Here is a 6,248-nt window from a genome sequence, read left to right on the forward strand (position 1 = left end):
AACTACTGTGGACTGTCAGATATCGAGTGGATGGAATAAACTTTAACTTGTACCCAGCTGGGAGCAAATTGATCTGTGTGGACTAGAGGTAAGAGGGTCCCTATCTCAGCTGAGATGGGAGCAGCCCAAGCCCGCAAACTCCTGCTTTTGAGAATCCTAAAAGATACCTTCATACCTTTAAAAATCTGGCCCTTTGGTATTCTAAAATCACTGGCATTCACAAAGCCTGAGTCTGGGGCCCAGAAGTCCTGAGAGCCCTGGCTCGAGATAGGGTTCCCAGGCTCCCTGCTTCTGAGCCACATTTAGAGATGGGAATCCCATGGCTTTCAGTCTCCCAGCTCTAAAGGGAAGAACAAAATGTCTCTGGCTCCTCAGGATCTACTCAGAGCATTGATATGGCTACTGATTTTATGTGGAAGGTGTTCAGATCGCTTCGTAATGGCTGGCAGTGTGGAATCCTTTGAGAGATGGAACTTCTGCAAGTCCTTCTTACATGTGATTAAGGCTGACACCTGACACAGGGTAGGACTCTGCACTTAAATAGTTCCCCTGTCTCTTTGTCATGTACTAAAATTAAGACTTCCAGACTCACCAGTCATGCTCCCCAGCCCCCACAATCACTTGCAGACTCCTTATACAGCAAAAACGTATTCCATGCAGAGGGTCTGTAGGTGAAAGGCAACAAAAATCAGAGGCCTCAGACTCAGGAGCGGCGCCAGGGTTTTTGGCGCCCTAGGCGCCAGGCCATTTCACTGCTCCACATGCTGGTCTCGCGGCTCCGGTGGACCTGCCGGGGCCGGGGCACCAGCGGACATTCCACAGGAATGCCTGGGGCAGGTCCACTGGAGCCGCCTGCCGCCCTTCCAGCAAAATGCCGCCCCCCCATAATCCTGGCGCCCTAGGCGACGGCCTAGGACACCTAAATTGAAGCACTGGCCCTGCTCAGACTTCAGTCTTGATTTCTCTGAGTGATAGTCCTTCAGCAAAGTAACGTGAACCTATCTCAGGTAGGAGAGCTGCCATGAACAAAGAGTGATAGGCTGCTATTGAGCAAGCCCAGGCTTCTGCATTCACCATGCCAATATTGACCCAGCTAGTAAAAAAACAGAGCTCATGATCTAATTCTGTCATATCCCACTCTGTCACACCAACAAACAGAAACCCCAAAGCCATCATACCCCAAGCAAAGTTTTGACTCCCACCCACCCCCAAGAAAGGAGAAGAACCAGAGACTCCATGAAGCCCATTGGGTACTTTCTACTGATTTTATGTGGTTTTATTTTATTTTACTCAGATAACATGGTAAGGAGTGGCAGTATGAAAGCATGAAATACTTATACTTGTATAATGGAGTTAGTGTGGATTTACCAAAATAAATACAACATTTTGCATCAAAAAATCACACATCATATTCCCATGAAGACAATAATGTCATCAGTTGACTGTATTTGTAAAAAAAAATACAGATAAATCCAAGTTCATAAGAGAAATTCTGACATTTTATTCCTGTTGAATAACCTCCACCCAGTCAGTTTCCTCAGGGAAGCTTTGATTTCTTTATTCCTTATGCTGTAGATGATCAGATTCATCACTGGCGGTAGCATGGAATAGAGAACAGCCACCATGAGATCCAGACCAGATGGAGAGCTGGAGATGGGTTTCATGTACGCAAAGGCAGCAGTGGAAAGAAACATGGAAATTACAATGAAGTGAGGAAGGCAAGTGGAGAAGGCTTTATGTCGGCCCTGTTTAGAGGGGATTCTCAACACTGTGATCAAGATCTGAACATATGTCACAATTATAAAAAAAAAGAAACTTAGAGTTAAACACGCACCAAATACAATAACCCAAACTTCACTGAGGTACGACTTAGAGCAGGCGAGCTTGAGTAGCTGGGGGATTTCACAGAAGAACTGATCCACCTTATTGCCTCCACAGAAGGTTATTGCAAACGTGTTCCCGGTGTGCAATGAAGAATAGAGAATTACACTGATCCAGGCACTGGCTGTCATTTGGACACAAGCTTTCCTGTTCATTATAGTCTCATAGTGCAGTGGTTTGCAGATGGCGATGTATCGATCGTACGCCTGATGGTGAGTAAGGCAAAGTCGACTTCAGCAAAGAAGATGAGGAAAAAGACTTGGGTGACACAACCAGAATAGGAAATGGACCTGGTGTTCATAAGGGAATTGGCCATGGTTTTGGGGATGGTGACAGAGATGGTACCGAGGTCTAGGATAGACAAACACATCAGGAAGAAATACATGGGGGTGTGAAGGTAGTAATCAAGAGCTATGGCTGTGATGATAAGAAGATTTCCTGTCAGGGGTGCCAGGTAAAGCTCTAGAATCACCATGAAGTGCAAAATCTGCAGCTCTCGAACATCAGAGAATCCCAGGAGAAGGAACTCAGTTATTCCCCTCTCCATAATATCTCCTGAGGTGCCCAGCACTTGTCACTTCCATTGACTGGAGAAGTGAGGGCTTCTCACCGATAACAACCAGAACACTACTCTGGTGCGTTATCACAAGAGTGTAAATTAGTGTTGCTCCTTTAAAGTCACTGGAACTGGTCAGTTTACACCATCTGAGAATCTGGCCCAAAATGTGGCTTGATCAAATGCAGTATGAACAATGGAACAAAATACAACCCAAATCCAAAAATTTTAGCCAAAGTTATGCCCCTATTGCTACAGACAGCAGGCTCGCAACTTGGCCAACTAAACTAAAATACTAAAATGCCAGCATAGTCTGATTCCCACTTAACTGAGAAATACAGGATAGAATCACCCAGCTTCCCACATGGCAGCTTTTCTGTAATGATCCACCCCTACATCCCACATACAGCCTGATGCCTTCTTACACATTGATTTATGGCACCAGATCCCAGCTGCAGTCCCATTGCTGGGTGCTAATGGGCTAGTACTATTGGTCAGTTACTGTTAGGTTGTTTGGTTTCCCTCTGTGAATTTATTTCTATTTCTGTGTGAGTCAGTGAATGTCAGGAGACTTCAGTTCTAGTCTTGCCTCTGTCACTTTTGTGACCTTGGAGCAGTCACTGTTGCCTCTCTTTCCTCCCTCTCTCTTTGTCTGTCTTGTGTAGTTTGAATGCGAACTCTTTTGGGGATGGATTGTATCTTACCATGTGCAAGTTCTGTGAACCTGTTGACAGTATTTTTGTTTAGCAGGCTGCAGTGTGGGACAGAGGCTATGATGGTAGAAGAGGAGAGCTGGGTTCTGGTTCCATCAACCTCCTGCATGTCCTTGGGTAGGGTCTGGTATACCAACTTTGCTACTTACTCAGTTTTACGATCCTGTTTGGAACAGACATAAACACAGTTGCAACAGAGGAAATGGGGTTGGAAATTGTAGTGTTATTGGACAATATTCATGTTCCCCACCCTGGTTTAAAGCTAAGTTTCCAGTTAGGAGTAGTCAGACAATTTCTACTTTAGTTCAAATGAAAATTCAGTTTCAGGACCACCCAGAGGATTCAGGGGGCCTGGGGCAAAGCAATTTTGGGGGCCCCTTCCATAAAAAAAAAGTTGCAGTACTATAGAATTCTATATTCTCATGAGGGTCCCTGTGGGGCCCTAGGTCTGGGGTAAATGGCCCCATTTGCGCCCCCACCCCCCCCCGGGCAGCCCTGTTCAGTTTTCAGTTGAATATATTTTCATGAAAAGTCTCTGATAGCCATAAAAATGAAAACTTTTTTGATTATGACCAAAATTTTTCAGTTACCAACAGTTTTAGGCTGAAACGGTTTGGTTCTCACAACCTCAATGAAACGTCAATTTTTCTGGGTGAAACAAAAAAATCTGATCATCTCTAAATGTCTGCATAATTTGATAGCAAAAGTCTTAAAGAGTTCTAATTGCAATTGATGTTTCTGATATTAAATTTGCCCCAGATATTAATACTCTAACATATTTTATTGAAATAGAAAACTTACTTTGTTGGTTTTTATTCCAATTTTTGATGCATTTGATCCTGCAGTATTAGGAATCATTGGTCATTATCTAATCTAATCTATCTATCTATCTATCTGTGCACCCACTGCCAGGATTGTTTGGTTCTCTCTCTCTCATGCCCCCATCACTGTATTATCCAGCAGCTCTTGTTGTGTCCCTTCGCTGGATGTCCTGAGTTGCAGGGGGTCTCTCTGTAGTTCCTAGCGCAGATGGGTGCTTCCCTCCTAGAGCAGGCTTGGCTGAGAGGTGATGGACTAAATGGGATTAGGGACTGAAAGACCCTCCCAGCTCTAGAGCTGATCCTGGTTTGTGCCGGCTTCAGATGAGGTCACAGCCCAGGATATCCCTGCTCTAGGGCTAAAGAGCTGAATCTGGTTTAGAGCGCTGTTAGCCCAGCTCTGCTCTCACCTCAGGAGCAAACCAGCCAGACAACCTGCCCTAGTTGACCCTAACCCCTCAGAGGGAGAACAGCACTTGCCCTGGATCTCATACGATGGCAGCATCTCTTGAAGGACCGTTTAGCTAAAAACAAGGCAGGGCTGGATCACAAAGGGGGTCCCCACAGGATGGCAAAATAAAACATATATTTGTAGCACAGACCTGGGATCTACAATAGCTAAGAGCCTAGTGGCACCAGAGCCTCAGTGGGCCTGGAATAGACTTTTCCTTCATTAACTCCACATAATAGCTTCTAGGGGAGCAGAGATGTTTTTCTCCTGCATTGCACCAGCAGAACTTGGGATGCAGCCACCAGAGGGACCCACAGCTCAGGCTGCCCGGGCTACTTGAAATTCGTCACTAAGAGACAAACACTAAAACTAAGGATCGGGTCCTGAGCTGGTGTAAATTGATACGCTTTCACTGGCTTCAGAGTAGTGAGGGCTATTTACACCACTTGGGGATCTGACTTCCATGGAGCTTCCCTGGAGCTACATCCATTTACACCAGCTGGGGATCTGGCCATGACGCAGTTTCCAATCCATATTCTCTGCCTATGAACCAAACCAAAGAAGAGTAAAAATGTTTGTAACTAGCCTGCTCTTTCCTAGCTCTTTATGCATTGGGATTAGTCACAAGTATAACTTGTAAGAGTGACAGAGTAATTCATTCCCATTGGGGACAGAACTTTGGAGGAATTCCGTGTTGTGCACATTTTCTGCATCTGATCTTCAACTTTTATTGGAATGAAAAGCCCAGGTTTCTTTTCTTTCTTTCTTTCTTTCTTGTCAGTAGTTACATTTTTTTTCCTTTCTGCAGACAACATTAAAATAAAAGGCTCTTTGGCTGCAGATGCCCTGTTTAAAAATGTATAATTAACACTAGACATTCATGTCAGAGAAATTGATGAAATGCAAAGAGCCAGAGGATATAAATCAGCCCTAGATCTATTGCTATCAATGGTTCCGACCCCCAGCTAGTTCTAATCAGGGTAGCTCCACTGGAGTGAATGGGTCAGAGCCCCAGTTTTGTAAATCACCTCTTGCTGCCTTGGAGTCTAAGAGTCCAGATCCCCAAATAGCTGTTGTGTAAATCAGCCTCACTCAAGTCGTTTAGACCAGTTCCTCAGCGCTGTAAATTGGCATAGTGCTATGGAACCAGGCCAGGTAACATGAGCTGAATATCTGTGCCCTGATGTCTAGCTTGTTGCTTCTTCCAGTATCTGGGATTCTGATTGCTGGACATCACAATCTCATTTCAATGCTCATGGAATACCAATAGCAGTGTTAATCGGAAACCTGCAAGATGGTACCCAACCAGTAAATGAACTAATGAATAGTATTACCATCACAGTGTCACCCTTATATTTAAGGTTGCACCATGACTTCTGTTTAAATGTCCTCCTTTCTTAAAATAATATAAAATAAAATAAGGACGAGCTTAGTCAGATTCTTTTGAAATTTAATGTGGCTTAGGAGGGTGCAGGGTAGGGTTAGTGGCCTAAATTTGGGGACATATGAACTAAGGGTTGTGGAGATATGAGCCCAGTTACAAGTTCCTAGATTTGTTTGGTTTTGCTCAAAGCTAGAGATCAAACTATTGATGTGATGCAAGTCAAAATGGTCTCCATCTGTTGAATTTTACCCAATGTAGTGCATGGCCACCACTAAATCTTTGGGGGACCCAAAATGAGAATGGAATTTAAGAAAATTGACATGTTTTATTGTGCACTTCTGCCAATACAGAGGATTTCCATTCCCACCATTTCGTATAGTTTAAAGCTCAGTTTTTGTAAGTACACTAAAAGCTGAATGGTTACTCGGATAGCTTTGAAATGTGG

At 44.2% G+C, this 6,248-nt stretch overlaps 1 pseudogene; it reads right to left on the reverse strand.

Annotated features, from left to right (window-relative positions):
• Positions 1–1,478: 1,478 nt before the first annotated feature.
• LOC116830162 (olfactory receptor 14A16-like) lies at positions 1,479–2,428 on the reverse strand (annotated as a pseudogene).
• Positions 2,429–6,248: the final 3,820 nt, after the last annotated feature.

This window comes from Chelonoidis abingdonii, unplaced genomic scaffold, assembly GCF_003597395.2.
Source record: "Chelonoidis abingdonii isolate Lonesome George unplaced genomic scaffold, CheloAbing_2.0 scaffold0505, whole genome shotgun sequence".
Lineage (NCBI taxonomy): Eukaryota > Metazoa > Chordata > Testudines > Testudinidae > Chelonoidis > Chelonoidis abingdonii.